A 16,331-nucleotide genomic window follows, 5' to 3' on the forward strand; every position below is an offset into this window, starting at 1 on the left:
ATTCTTGGAGCACTTGGACATTTACAAAGCGTTTTCATAAATAAAGTGAATTTTATTTTCTCCCCACTGTAAACAATACATACTGGACAGATATTAACCACACTTTATAGAAAACAAAGCTTAGGAAAAAATGGCTCGCTGAGACCACAACAGCTAACACCCCCCATGACAGTGTGCTCTCTGGTGTCACAGAGTCCTGAGTTCCAGATGGGACACAATTACCCATTGGTGGCCTACGGCATATTACTTACCTTCTCTCAGCTTTGGTTGCTTCACTTAAAAAATAAAGGGCTGAGCATAGCTCCGTGGTACAGTGTTTGCCTATAAGGCAGGAGGTTCTGGGTTCCATGCCCAGAACCTCCTCCCACAAAAAAAAATGAACAGTAGTACCTACCTTAAGAGATGGTTGAGGCCCTGTACAGTGTGCACGCCTATAATCTCAGGTACATGGATGGCCAAGGCAGAAAGATTGTAAGTTCAAGGCCAGCCTTGGCAACATAGTGTGACTCTGTCTTAAAATAAAAAAATAAAAAGGGTTGGGGATGTAGCTCAGTGGTAAAGCACCTCAGGGCTCGGTGAACAGTTTAAATGATGTGTGCCTCAGAGGTACTTAGGAGGTACTGAATACAGTAACTGACAAAAGATCGGGGCTAAAAAAATAAAAAGTTATTGGTATTAGTACTTATATTTAGATTATAAATGAAAAAAAAATGGAACCAAGGATTGAACCCAGGGGTGCTTAACCACTAAGCCACATCCCCAGCCCTTTTTATATTTTGTTTATAGACAAGGCCTCACTAAGTTACTGAGGCTGGCTTTGACCTTGTGATTCTTCTGCCTCAGCTTTCCAAGCTGCTGAGATTACAGGCATGCACCACCACACCCAGCTACAAATAAAATATTATGCAATGCATGCAAAGCCAAAATGACTTGATTTGAGCAGCCCTTAAAGGGAACAGGAAAATATTTAAAATGTCTTCAATATTTACAAAAACTAAATAAATCTTTTTGTCTCTCTCAGTGATAAATCCACAGATAAAATAATCCCATGAAAGAAATATAAAATCTTTCTTAAAAATAACTTCTTTATGTAATTACTTTCACTAGCCGACTTCATGTTTCCTAAATTCTATGTAAGAAAGAGGAATTGGGATGGTGAAGATTGAAGTAATTTAACCAAAGTTAGACAGGAAGCCATTTTTAAGGGGTTTTTATTTATTTATTTCTTTTTAGTTGTTTATGGACCTTTATTTTCTTTATATGTGGTGCTGAGAATTGAACTCAGTGCCTCACACATGCTAAGCAAGTGCTCTCTACTACTGAGCTACAATCCCAGCCCAGGAAGCCATTTGATCAGCAGTGTAAAATAATACATCTACCCAAATATGCCAAACCAAAATGCAAGCTTCGTGAGGAGAGGGAGTTGCATCTGTTTTGTTGCTTATTGTATCCTTGTAATTAAAAATAAACAACAAAAACGTTGTTAAATAGTGGAAATATTGAGTGTTTGAGCATCACAGTGTCATCTTTGAATGTTAGCAGGTAAATTGTCCCTTGAGTTATTTAACTTGAGTTATTTAACCCCTCGTTCCATTTATTCAACACATACCTATTGAGTACCTACTGTGTGCCAAACACCAGGCTGGGTGCTGGGAATAGAAAAGCCAGAATAAGGCCTGGAGCTGTGGCTCAGTGACGGAACAAGAACTCAGCATGCGATAGGCCCTGAGTTCAAACCCCAAAAAAGAAGGGGAGGGAAGGAGCCCGGAGGAAGGAAGGAAGAGAGAATGAATTGCCAAAATGAGGTCTCTTGCTCTAGGAGATTATAATCTTATTTAGAGAAAGGAGGGGGGAAGGCAAAGTGAGGCAGATGGAGGACCATGAACTGGCCACCTCTCCTCCTCTGCCCCTTGGCCTTACCACTAGACTCTTTTCCCTCTACCTTCATTTTGAAGAAACTTGGGTCTGTAACAAGCTTTCTGTTACAAGAGGAACCCAGGAGTATTTCATGGTCCTATGTTCACTCCGACCCACTTGATTCTGCCCCTCTATATTTTAGGTGGCGTAGTTGCAGCCACTGTTGTTGGGCCTCAGTTGTTCTTGTCCAGGGACAACACCAGTGGCCAACCCAGATGGGATACAATGGCGTGACACGGGACGGGGCCTCCAACGGCATCGGCCATAGGCAGCATTGTTGCTGTGGCTGCTGTTATTTTAATTATGATTGTACGTTAACCACCACCTTCCTTCCTCGGCCTCCCTTCAGCTGCAATGATGTATGTTACTTTTTGGTAACTGGATTTCATTAACATTTATGAACTCTCATAAAGTAGTAGAAAAAGCAATTTGTGTGGAAGAATTTTCCACCTCATTAAACAGTGTTCTTTTGGGGGTCAAGCTGATATTTTGTTGTTGTTGGATTTTTTTTTTATAGGTCCTTTGTCCTTCCCTGAGCCCTGGGGGAAGAAAAGAGAGCCGTCCACTTACAGCTGGGGCTCATGAGCCCTATAGAGGGCGCTAGACCTGGGACGGACTTCCCGCTGCCTGTCGCCGGGCTGTACCCGCTGTCTTTTCACACTGCCCAAGTACCCAGAACGCACCCTGGGTCCCTGCGACCTATTCCCTCCTTGGTCCAATCTGACTCCTTCATCGCCAGTGGATGGTATGGCCCGACTAAGGGCAGCGCGCAGCTGATCGAGAGCGGAATACTGCTCCCACCTGGGACCTAACGGGGTGCGGGGCTTATCCCGGACAGAGGGTGCACAGCATTCGAGGCTCCAGCCTCCGATACTTCTTTGGTACAAGCTCAGTGATGCGCCCACCCTACCCCGCTGGCTGTGAGGCAGGGGGGAGGCAGGCTCCTGCTTGGGGGAGGCAGGCTGCGGGGTGCAGGAGAGGCCGCGGTTCGGTCCTTTCCAGGCTGAAGCCCAGCGCAGTGGCACGGTCTAGCGCGGCGAACTGGCCCAGACCCGTTGTGTTTGTTTTCACTCGGGACTGCAGACCCGGCCCACTCAGTGGGCAGCGGGCTCCAGGCAGCCGGGACAGATTCTCGCCCTGGAAGCGGGCCTCGCCTCCATTCTCCAGCTGTCTCGAAATGTCGCATCCACCTCCCATGCCCGAGTGCCAGAATGAACCAGACCACCCTCTGGAGTCCCCAAAGGGGATGAGAAGGACTGATGTCCGGAAGAGGAGTTTCCCCCACTGCTAGCCTAAGGGAAAGGGGATGTGGCAGTGATCCTGAGGGGCTTTGGTTAGGGACGCCCTCCTTTCTCGCTCGGTCTCCAGCTCAGCTAATCACCGGCCTCCGGGTACCCCAGAAGGAAGCAAAAAAAGCCTCCTCGGCTTGACACGTGGGGGAATGAGGCAGAAACCCGAAGATACCGTGGCCTGAGGGGGCGGCAAAGTAACCAAAGGACCAGGTGACAGGTGCTGGGGGGAATAAGAATGGGAGGACCTGCGTTCTCTATCCTAGAGGGAAAAATATAAAACGGTGATTCACACCCAATCTGTGTGTTCACCTTAGTTAGAAACAAAACTCTCAGCGTCCCAGGAAATCGGTTACCTAGGGCTGGGGGTGTAGCTCAGCTGCTGGGGGTGTAGCTCAGCTGCGCATGCCTGGCAGGCGCGCGGCCCTAGGTTCCATAAGGGGCGCGCGGGGTGCAGAGAACTCGGTTGTTTGGTACTTGGGACGTTCGACATTCTGTTCAGCGAGACAGCTCCCAAATCAGATCTTATTAAGGAAGACCTCTAAGGCCTGTTAGCAGGTGACAGGAGCGCGTCTGCGGACCAGCCTCTGGAGAGGTGGTTCCCGGGGACCCGGGTAGACGGGGTCTGGGGGGCTTTTCCGATTTGCTGAGTCAGCCGCGGGCGCCGTGGGCTTTGCTGTTTCCAGCCCAGGCGACTGTGCTTCGCTGACTGGTGTGTCGACTCGGTGGTGTAATTATTGTTTTGTTTTCTAATATGTAATTACTCTTTGTCGTCGCTATGATGAATCCTCAGAGCTTGACTGGAGGAGCAGCGAGATGGATTCAAGTTTGGGGTGGCGATTCGACGCGTGGGAATCCCTGGCTTCTCCCTACGCCGAGGACAACCTGGGGCCCACGCGACTCCCCAGCTCAAAAAGAAAGCGGCATCTAGGGTTCCGTTACTGAGAAGATGCCGTCACGCCCCATCCCCACACCATGGAGCCACTCTTCGGGTGGCTATGGGCAGGAATTGCTGTGTCTTGTTTTTTTCTCTCCTGAATATCAATAAAAGGAGGAGGAGAAGTGAGGAGAGGGAGGAAGATGAGCAGAGAGCGCACTTGAGAATTGAGACTAGGAAAAAAAAAAACAGAAAAAGACAAATGGAAAGTTCGAGAGACTGAGAAGTTCACACATTAGAAGACATGACAAGGAGGAAGGAAAGATGGAAGGAAGGAAGGAAGGAAGGAAGGAAGGAAGGAAGGAAGGAAGGAAGGGAGGAAATAGAATGCAAACTTAGCTCATTGGTATAGCTCTTGACTAGCATTTGCCAGTAAGAGAGAGAGAGAGAGAGAGAGAGAGAGAGAGAGAGAGAGAGACTCTGTTGCATGTTTTCAAATCTTTTCTTTCTAGATTTAAAATCAGTTACCCGTGAGCTGGGGCTATAGCTCAATGGAAGAGCACTTTCCCAAATATGATCCTGGACATCTCCATCTATTGTCACGTGCTTTACCACAGCCTGCTTTAGTGAGTCCCTAGCGACAGCACTTCCAACACTAGTTCCCACAACCATACCTCCTACTAAGAGCCCGGCCTGCACCTCCCCACCCCAAGGGAGGACCCCCGCACCTCCCCATAATTGCCCCACTCTGAGGCCCAGAAAATGTCAGAACAAAGAATTTATGCTGCAAGTGCCGCTCGCAGAGACCCAGCACCATAGGCCCCAGCTGGCAGGGCGCTGCCCGGGAGTACCCCAACCAGGTCGCAGTGAGGTGCCGGGTACCACAGGAATGGCACCCACAGCCGAGCAGGCCCCGCCCAAGTGCTGCACTGTCCCGGCCCTGCCCGAGTCCTCTGCGGCCTGGGCAAGGTACAGGGCGTGTGGGTCAACCTTGGAGAAAGACGGCTGCCTAGGACCAGGAAAGGGAGGTACCCGGCCGGCAGCGGGAAACGATCCCTTTTCTCTAACCAATTGCCCCAGAGCCTTCAGGTCAGCCCTGCCTCCTCTGCGGTCCAGAGAAGAATGTGTTAAATATCCTTCGCTTGGGAGTCCTTCCCACCCCAAATATACCATAATACTGTGGCGTTCCCGGCGCCGACTGCCGGTCCCTAACCTCAGCCATCTTCTGGCGTTGAAATATGCACATCGCTCTTCAATAATTTAGACACCTGGGAGACTGGACAAGTATAATTTTTTTTCCCAAACACACGAGCATCCGGGTCGCCATCAATCATGCTTTTGTTTTATGTAAGAATGGGCTTTGTGTGTTTAGCTGCCCGACTCCATGCTATTTGCATGCGACTGTTTGATGGGCATTTATTTTAGCTTTGAAGATCTGCTTAAAAATCTAACCCCAGAAAAGGGGGGAGAGGCGACCCTCTTGTGGTTCGGATGGATTTGCCTTGGGGGCCCCTTCCTTTGAGGGGATGGACCTGCGGGTTCTCAATTACAGATGAATTTTGATTCTGAGGTGGGGCTTTATCAGGGAACAGAAAAGATGTGTTCTGTTTCCTAAATCTCAGGGTTTCTTTCTAGCAAACAATGCTGCAGCCAGTGTTTGTGTGTGAGACAAGTAATTGTGCTCCAAATGCTTAAATAAATCATTGATGGGTGAAATTACACATGCTCACTTAAAGTGTAATGTGATTAAGAGATTATGAGATTGAAGCTAATATCTTGTCTCCCAGCTCCTGGCCCCAAATCTTGACATCAGGAATTTATCAACTACAACTGTCCTGAAATTTACAGATACAATAGGTTTCCACTGACAGCAAATAAAAGACTACCTCTAAAAATAAAAATAGGTGTGTGTGTGTGTGTGTGTGTGTGCACGCGCGCGCATGTATATTGTGTTGGTCGTGGTTTTGTGATGAAAAGACTTAAAAGGAGAAAGACACAGATGATGGGGAAGGGTGTTTGCTGGTTTCATCTTTTATTTTCAAAAAGTAAATGGAGAAGGGGGAGGAGGGGGAAGCGTGGCGGGCGCTACGTCTGCGAGCTGATTACTCCCCCTCTGAAAGCCGCTCCATTTCCCGCACCGTGGGTAAGTCCTTTATCGGGGGAAGCCCCGGCCTCGCCCGCAGCCATCCCTGGCCTCGAGGCGCGCGCTGGGCCGGGGCGCGGGAGCCGTTCCGCGACTCCGTAATGACCCGGGTTCGTCGCAGCTGCGCCCTGACCCTTTGTGATGGCGCCGATAGCGCTCGGATGAAATTATGTCCTTCTCCGGGTGTGAAATTACCATGTTTATTAATTGAGCCAGACATTAGCTTTACCTTTTCTTTCTAAGCCGTGAAAATTTGTGATTCAGGGCAAATGATGCTCCGACAGACGCCGCGCTCCGCGTCCCGCCCCTCCCTGCCCGCGCCCCCTCCCTCTTGGCGCTCCCCTTCCCCCACGTCCCGACCAGTTCAGGAAAAGCTTTCTAGGTTTGCATGCCCCAGAGCCCAGAGAGAAAAAGCCAGCAGGCCTCTGAGCGTGTGAGCGCGTGTGCGTGTCAGTGCGCATGCAGGGGTGTTTTCCTCTTCGGGAAGTGTTATCAAACAGTAATGACCACCCCCGACTCGGAATTACAGCCTTTCCCCCAGAATTCTTGATCGGTAAAACCCAAATCGCTTTCAAGACAAAGGAGCATCAATCAGCGACAAAGACAGATTTAACGTATTAAATCTTTATTAAAGTGAAGTCATTCTTATTGAAATGATGTATTGGGTGTGCAGAAAGATTGGATTTTTCCCCCCCACGAGCGTAAGATGGAGATGATGGGGCAGAGCAGCGAGCGCTGCGACTCTGTCCTGTCTGTCCCGGGATAGGATTGGGTTACTGGGACTCTCTGCCCAGGATCCTGGGCCAGGGAACATCGCCTTAGAGTAGAGGAGAGAGACCCAAATCAACTCCTCCTGTGGGTCCTCTCTTTGATTTCCTGAAAAACGAAGCGTGTCGCTGCCACCTGGGAAATGTCCCCGCCTTGGGTCTCTGAATTAGGGAAACTGAGGAATTGCAGGCAAAGATTCAGAGGCCTAGTAAGGAGAAAGAACGCCCTGTTTTCGGACCGAGACTCAGTTCTCTCTGTAGCCTAAAGCAGGTCCTTGTGCCTCAGGTCTAAAGAGGAAGGAGAGTGTGTTTGCTCCCAACGGGCTCCCGGCCCATCTCCACAATCCTTCCTTCCTCCGGGCAGAATTGGAGGCAGGAGCTGGCTGCCTTCCCGCCTGGGGTGGACTCTCAATTAAATTGGCCCTTTCGGACCTCGGGTCCTGTCAAGGGCAGGGAAGCCAGGAGGAGGAAGGAGTTCAGAGCAGTGTCCTCTGCCCCAGGGATAGGCTACCCAGAGTTTTCTGCATTGCATCTGAAATGGCTCCAATTCTTATCTCCCCAGGAAAAAGGGCAGAGGAGGGACCTAAAACCATAGGAGGCATTTCAGAAAGGCAACCTCAACTTCAACAAGACGTATTTGTGTCTCCACCTTCAGACACACCAATATCCACACCGGCTGAAAATGAACTGTTGGAATCAATTTCCTTGGAATACTCAACTTTTTTTTTTCTCTCATATTTCAGCAATGAGCTGAACGTTTGAGCCAGTTGATTCAATTTAGTATTTGCATAACCACGAGAAGAAGGTGGCTTTGCAGACTTGATGAATAGGTCTCTTGTTTGTTGTGTGTGTGTGTGTGTGTGTGTGTGTGTGTAGTGGGGTTAGGGTTTTAAATACCTACAGGGGGTAGGATATCTCTGGGGCCATGTTGCTGCTCCGTGTGTCAGAAACAGAGAAGTCACTGCTGGACTGAAGACAGACTATTGTTCCCTTACTCCCCAGGTTGCCTCTCCCTTTCCTCCTAGCTACCCTAGAATCCTCCACATTTGAATATCCACAAATAGGACCTTTTTTTCATTCATTCCAGGTAGTTCTGCTCTTAAAAGATAAATTTCTCTGGCAAGCTGTGTGAAATCATGCAATGGCAAGGAGAGAGAGCAATGCTGTTCTATACTTTACACGTGGAGAAAAAAAAAAAACAAGAAGGATTTTTTAAAAATAAAGCTCATTTTCATAGAATTCCAACCAGCAGACTAATTAAATACTTCACAGCTCCAAAGTTAAAGCACTAACCTTGGAATTTTTTCCCATCAAATAATACAAATTGGCCTTCTGTAACACCATCCCCCACCCCCACCCACCCCCTCCCACACCCACCCACACACATACACACACCCTGCCACAAACTCCTACCAACTGGTTTTCTGAATGGCATTACAAAGGATTTTGTTAAAGAAAAGTCAGACTAATTGCTGCCAGAAGACCCGTCTCTTAGAGAAGTCTGGTTTTCATAAGCCAGATTCAGTAAAGGTTGTGGTTAAATCTAAGCCTAGTAGAAGGTTCTTAAGGTTTTCTCAGCAAAGGAGGGAAATACAAAGAAACACTAAGTTTAACCAAAATGCTCAGTGGGGGGGGGGTTGCGGGTGGAGACAAGAAGATGATGAAGTGAGTGGGAAATTCAAAAGAGTCCTCTGAACTCTTGTTTCCTTCTAGATTTCTCTCCTTAGAAAGGTTTTCTCAAACTTACTAACACCTATTGGCATGGTTTTCCTGTGTAGCTCCAGCATCTCACAATTACTCACCAATGATTCGATTTGTCTTGATGTGACATTAATGTCTGAAGGCTGGAACTAATTCTAAAAGGGACACAGCCAAGAACTTTCCAGACCCAGGATTTCCTGAGTTACCTCTCTGCTCAGTGAGCTCAGACCTCCTGATGGAGTTGGTAGCTAAAGGCTCCTACAGATTGGATTCTCCTACAGCTCCTACAGGTGGATTCTCCCTCTTCTAAGCTGTGCCATTGAGGTGCACAGGCTTTCTTGGGGCTTGTGTGTCAGTACCACTCTATGTATCTCCTTAGCCCTCTCCCTGGCTTTCCTGAACCAAACCAGCAAGGTGCTATTCAGCCTTGTAACAGAGAATTGAAACACAGTGATGCACATGGGGTTTGCTAAGATCTTGATCGCTTTGGCTGTTTGAAGAAGAAAAAGTCCTCTAAAAATAAAGCTCCTCATTAATGATCTGGTTTCATTTTGAATTTTCCTGATCAGAACTTTCCTCTCTTCTCTTGTTCCTAGAACTTTCACAGGTACAGTCCCAAAGCTGGCTAGAAACCCCATAGAACTCATCATTTCCTACATAATAGGCTTCTCCCAAGCTCACCTTGTTCTAGTCCATCCAAGAAGCTGGAAGGACCTGATCAGATCCCATGATGCAAAGAGATGAGAAACTCACTCAGTATCCCAACCTCTGAACTTATGGGAATCCTCTCAACCATTTTTACTTCAAAGAAACATCTTCAGCTCTAGGACTCATTGTTCCCAAGTCCCGGGTATTCCAAGGAAAGGGTTTCCCTCTTTGGAATTATTATTATTATTATTATTATTATTATTATTATTATTATTATTATAATATTAGGGATACAACCAGGGCCTCACACATGCCAGGCAAGCACTCTATCACTGAGCTCTACCCCCAGCCCATGGAACTGTTATCTTGGGTCCTTGCATTAAACTAGCTATGGAGAGTGAGAAATAGAATAAGCAGCAATTATGTTTCTTGAGCCTGGTCTCCCCCACTGGCCACTAGAAGGTTCTCAAAGCCTACATCATCCCTGTCTTAGTATTTCACTTCTTTCCCTTTTCAAGATTATTGTCTCCTAAATCTACACCCCCACACACACACCCACACGCATACACATACCAAACATGATAATGTAATTTCAGGGAAGAGAAAAGTAAGGCCAGGGGTCTTGGTGTTATTGAGTCTTTCTATTGTTTTACAACTACAAATGTATGATAAACAAATAAATAAAAATTTAAAAATCACTCCCCATCTATGTCTCCTGAGAATCTTCATGGTTAGGGTTTTGATGGATTTCATTCATTCCTTACTCTCATAACTCATTCCTTACTGTCTTATCATCCTAACAAAGTGATTTCTTGTTGCCAAAGACTTGAAGCAACTTAGCTAAGAACTTATCTCCTTCGCCAGGAGCCAGGATGAGTCAGGACAACCTTTTCCCCAAAGTCCTCTCATTCCCCTTCCCACAGCCTAAACATGTTAGAGGACCCAGGGCAGCATGTTTCTACTCACAAACTAAAACTGTGACCTTGAAGGTTTGACTTAAAATGAACATCTGGGCATGGACGTGAATAGTGAATTCGACTCATCCTCCAAAAAACCTCTGTGATTTCATCAGACTCTGGAAATAAACCAAGGCCAGTTGAAGATCCATGCAGGTAGACAGAACTCATTACTTCCAAACCCTTTCCAGTCTTCTTTTTCCATGGAGTTTCATGTCATAAGGATCTGCCCTCTTCTAAGATGGCAGAACCAAGGGACAATGTCCATTGACGTTGCCTTCCTCTCCTTAGCATCATGAAATAAACGGCTTCATGAAGAAAACTACCTAAATCACTGAAATCAGTCTCAATATAGGGTGACTTGAGATTTGAAGCAAACTATTCCTTACCTTGATGTTCTCATTTTATAAACAAGTGGCAAAGCTGTGTTCTCATAATAGAGCTCCTCGGTTGGTGTGTATTTGCATAATAATTGCTACACAAAATCAAACCTCAAGCTTCCTCTTTCACATTTGGCTTCCTAATTTTTTTTTTTTCCTCTAGCATCAAAAATACTTTTTATAGCTGCTTCTAAAGTCTCTTCTAGAGTTCATCTTTTCCTTCTGTGGTTCGGCTTTTCTTTTTCTTTTAATTAATGAAAGGCATTTTTACCTGAAGCTAAGAGTCCAGTCAAAATATTTCATCAGGACTGTGGGAGATTTCCACTTTTACCAAGAGGGTATGACCTGAAGGCAGAGATCTTCAGATTCAACTTTTATTTACACCTGTCCCTGGCAACAAAAGAGAGACCGGGTACGTACTTGTGAATCTGGGAACCAGCACTAGGGGGGATATTTGGTCATGGCTGCCTGAGGCTGAGGCCACCAATGCTATCCTCCAGGCTGGGCCTTTCTCTGTATTTCGCTGAGCTTGTTTGTGCCTGTCCTTTTATTCCGCTGGGCCGCCCAAACACTCCGGCAGAAGCAGTCGATTTTTGAGATTTCAACAGAAAAAAAAAAAAAAAAAAAAACCTGAGATGAAACATGTTTTGCTTTGAGGGTGACCTTTGACCTTTCTTTCCAATACACCTGACACCAGGGGCTCAGAAGACCAGTTTGGGTCTGGGCTGCTGATGTTGCGGTTTTTGTTATCGGTCCCCCCTCTCTCCCCCTCTCTCTCTTTCTCCTCCCCCCTTCAACTCCATGAAAAGTTGTTGCAATAATCGCAGCTCCCTGCTCGGTCAGGGCCCAGGGAGGCGGGCGGAACACGCAGGGTGTTTTGTTAAATGCTCCCGTCGTTCGCAGGGGCTGGGACTTGATAAAAGGAGACAGTTTTCTGAAAAGATTTGATTGAAATGGCGTGTGCCAGGGCTGATGGGAGCCAGCGAGGGACAAAGCGCAGAGAATCCATGGACACTCGAGCAATTATGCCTCCACGCTGAAGGTGGATTAGCGCGCTGGAAAGAAGCATATGTTTGGCCCGGGGCGACACTTCCCCCCGGCTGAGCTTAGAGAATGGGAGCGCGCGGAGAGCGGCTGGACCCGGAATATCAACTATCTGCGAAGCCCCCCTCCCCAGCCCAGCCCAGCCAGCCTCCCTGCCCCCGCCCCGGAAAAGTCCGAGTGCATTTTTACAAAGAGCAAGGGACGGGGCTGGGGGTGGGGTGGGGGGAGAGATGGGAAGGGACTGATCGGGAGCTCAGAGGTTCAAATGGGCCTGGGATGGCGCCACCCAAGACTTTGTCCTCTAGGGTCATCCCGATGGGACACCCATGCTTTGATGTGCAGACCCTGAGGGGGCTAAATCAAAGCTCCCCCATAGACTTTTCCATTGCTAAGGTACTTTGGTAGCTGGAATGGTTTTTGGAAGGCCAACAGAATTGTTGCAATGAAACAAGGTCTAAATGACTTGGTAAAGACTCTAGTGGCCAATGGTCAGCGCTAGAATGGACAGAAGGCGCTGCGCGAACTAGAGGATCCCCCAGCCGCGCCTTGGATAGAGGTGAAGGAAGGCCTTAGGAGATGTGTCAGACAGGTATTGGATGAAATGAGTTGAGGGGGGAAATCTCCAAGAGGCTGGTAGGAGAGAAAGGGTGCACAGGCCGGGAGTCGGATCCCCAAACCGCTGTTTAGAAATCGGGTCCAGGGATGCTGAAACTTTGCGCTGTCCTGGGAGTCGTGAAGCCAGAAAATTTCTCAGGTTCTGCCTCCAGTCATTAATTACAGCGCCATTCCCATTTTAAAGGGGGGGGGGACCCTGACCTGAAGCCTCAGGGCTCTCTCACTGCACCCGCAAGCAGTGGAAGAGGGTGGGGGACGCAAGCAAGCCCCAAACCTCTCTCTCAGGCTTTTACTGCAGTTTAATTGGGTCTAACCTGGAAGCCGGTGACCGCAGCCCACACTTCCCTCTGGCTGTCCTCAGTGCCCAGCCCAGTCCCTCCCGGTCCCCCAAGGCCTAACCCCAGGCAGGACTCCGGGTCTGGTTCCACCCCTACCACCAGACAGTCAAAATCAAGTTGAGGATTGCTCCTCATATGACGGGGCGCGCGCGGTGGAATTGGGGGGTGGGGAGAATTTAGAGAGGGTAGTACCCCTGCTGGCAGGCGGGTTGGGGATGGGCGGGGAGATAGCAGGTCACCCGGTGCGCAGTGCACCTCCTCCTCCCAGGCGGTGGTCCGGGCGCCTGGAGCCAAGCTCTGGCGCTGGGGACAGGTTCCATGCTGTGGACAAAGGCACAGCTCAGACATGGGGGCTCCTAAAAAGACAAGGGACATCCTGAGATAGGATATGGTAGCTGACAAAGCAAAGGGAAAATTGATCCTCGCATTAACTTAGTGCCTGAGGGAGGGGGGGATATCATTTTAAACTATACTAGCTAAATTCAGTTTGAAAAAAAAATATATATATATATATATATATATATATATATATATATATATATATATATATATATATATATATATTCATATGTGTGTGCAAGTGTGTATATATATCCCATATATATCCCATATTCCCGGGTTAGGTTAGATTTTAAAAGGGCAATGAGCAAGAGAAAAGTCGAAGAAATTTGTTCCCAGACGAAAATCGGAGCTACATTTTTTGACTTGTAAAACTTGAGAGTTATGATATCGTATAACTTCAGGCCAGAATGGATTCCCTCAGAGGCTGCATCGTTTTCACTTGGAGGGCTTGCATTCAGGATTGTTACTAGAATTCAAAGGATTTGGGAGGTTATTTACTTATTTCTGTGCTGGGGGGTTGAACCACATGCTAGGCCAGCTGTCTACCCCCTGAGTTACTTCTCCAGCCCCAGGACATGATCTTTACTTCCATAAGAAATTTACCTGCAAACTGAGTTGGGCCACTTAAAAAAAAAAAAAAAAATCCTGCCCTGCTGTTGAAAAGATTCCGTCATTTAACTGGATGTCTATGGAAATCCAAAGTCAATCTAGAAAGCTTCCCCCAAGATGGTCATATTCACTTTTAGTCAGAGAGAACTGAAAATCTCCTCTGTGGAAACATCATCTCCCTGAGTTTCCTTCCCTATAGATTCTCCAGCAATACACTGGGCATTACAGTTTTGTTTGGAAATAAACCTCTCTGTGGAAGCTAAGTTGATTCTGCTGTCCTCTTCCGGCATCAAAGATGAAATAGAAACACAGTCTTATGTATTTGGATGCCCAAATTCAGCCTAGAATCAATCTCTTCTCCACCCCCAATTACAATCATTAGCAACAGACTTTTTTTTTTTTTTTTAACTCAGGAACTTCTCACATATATCAATTATATAGCTTTCCATCCTAACATCCTCCTGTTTCTCACCTCTGCTCATTCAGGCCAAGATAAGTTTGGGCTGCTGCTTTTGTAGTTGGAAATCAAGGTCTCATTTGCATGATAGAGTTGCTCAGGGTTTACAAATTATTTATCTCAGACTAATTCCTTCACACCTTCAGAAAAACAGTTGACTAATCCCAGATCATTAATGGGATCTTTGGTTCTAACTCTTGGTGAACTTAGCAAAGAATGTTTTTAGAGACAAGCTTCTAGAAGGAACCCCTGATGGGAGTCACACTTAACGCAGTTTCTTGCTTGAGCTGGGTCACAGGGAGGACAGAGTCATTAAGAATAGTAATAATAATGGGAAGCTGAGATGGCATACTTGTACATCTTAGTTATTAAACCAAATTTAATATATATGAAAAGAATTGTTCATTGAAATTCATGAGGACAAATATCCTTAAGCCTCCTAAGAGAGGAGGCAGAGGTGTGAGAACCAGTATTGCCTATTGTTTTCTGTGCTTTCATTTTTCTGGAAAGGGGTGGTTGGCTGGTGTTGGGAGTTGAATTGGGCTTGTCTTTGGATTGTGTGGGTTGTGTTTCTCTCTCTCTCTCTCTCCACCCCACCTCCTCCCTCTCTCTCTCTCCTTTCTCCCCTGCTTATCACTTTAGATTTCCTTTTCCACCACTAAGCAATAGGGAAACATAGATACATAGATGTGTTTCTTCAAATCTCTACTTTAAATAATGAAGTACATTAAAGAGCAAATTTCAGTACTCTTGTCTCAGGACTGCTGCCATCTCTGCACCTGTAACTCAGAGGATGAAAACACTGGTTATTTATGTTGTACTTTCTGCCTCTCTGATCTCCAGCAAGTTGACCCGATTTTTATAGCCCTTTTACCCAAGCGATGACGAGATTCTTCCCCCACTTCACATCCCCTCCGCCCCATAACTGAGTGGCTTAGGAGATCTGTAACTGGGATGAAGCAGCTGTTGGCTTCATGCCGTCCTCTAACTTGATTATTCTTTGGACACGTTAGGCAAGCATTAGTGATTGATAATGACGCTAATTAACCCCTTTCCTTTCCAAACAGTAAACTGCTGCCAGCAGGATGCTACAAACAATAAATATAAAACACTGCATACATCAATATCTGTTTAAAGCACAACTTCATTTGGGCACATTTAACTGTACTGCTTTCAGTTAACAATTTGGTATTTATTCAAGCACTTCTCCAAGAGCCCAAGGGTGAGAAACAGAGGAAAAGAGGGTTAAGAAAAGGGTCCTGTGGCTTTAAGACCACAAAATGTTGTCATACCTGTCAGTTGCAACAAAGTTAAGCTCTAATGAAAACCATGCGGGTTTTTTTTTTGTTTTTTTTTTAATTTCAGGTCTATACTTTTTTAAAACTTAATGAATCCAGCTTTGTTCTTAACATACTTAAACTTAGCACAAATCTGATGACCACATATAATTTTTTTTTTCTTTGTGGGGGAAATCAACTCTCCTGCCTGACAGAATTATTGAAAATTTACTTCTGGTTGAAAAAAAAGAGTGGGGAGATATTGTTTTGTACAATGGTAAAATTTGGACTTGAAGCAGGACTTGGGGAAATCGGGGCAAACTGGATCTGATTGTGCAGTCTAACATAACCTGTGCTATAAAGAAATGTACATTAAATTTAGAATTTTGATAAATGAATATTCCTAGCAAGTGAATAAAATGTATTCAATTAACTAAAACCCTGTGCACTTCTGAACTGAAGTGGAATCGACTGTAATTGATTTATTTGAAACCAGAGGTTAAGGACTGAATTAGCTAAGTACAACTGGGTATTTCAAGCCACTGACTTCTCAAATGTCAAATCCCTTCTATTTTAAATATTATTTCAGCTGCGGGGCATAGCAGTTCTGATGGTAGTTCCATCAAGAACACAAATTATATTAATATTCGATTTTGGGGAGGAATGGGTCGGATTGTGGTTTTTAAAGGGTGTTGGAGAATAGAAGGGGCAAGGATGATAATCAAGCTGAAAAGAACATTGTGTTTCCAGAAAAATGGAGTGTGGTGATTAGCATAGCCTAGTGAGTATCTTGATAATTCAACTATGTATCCTAATTTGCTTTAATCCAAAGAGAATCACTGTTGTTAATATATAAACACCTGGCTGGTCAAGTAATCACCAAGTGCTTTAGGAAGTATACAGTGGTCACCAGAGAAAGTCAAAATCCACATTGGTTTTGGTTAGTCCAGTAAAAATTATTTTTGGTAACA

The sequence above is a fragment of the Marmota monax genome, unplaced genomic scaffold (genome assembly GCF_021218885.2).
Source record: "Marmota monax isolate L192 unplaced genomic scaffold, Marmota_monax_Labrador192_F-V1.1 WCK01_AAM20220418_F8-fsc00029, whole genome shotgun sequence".
Taxonomy (NCBI): Eukaryota; Metazoa; Chordata; class Mammalia; order Rodentia; family Sciuridae; genus Marmota; species Marmota monax.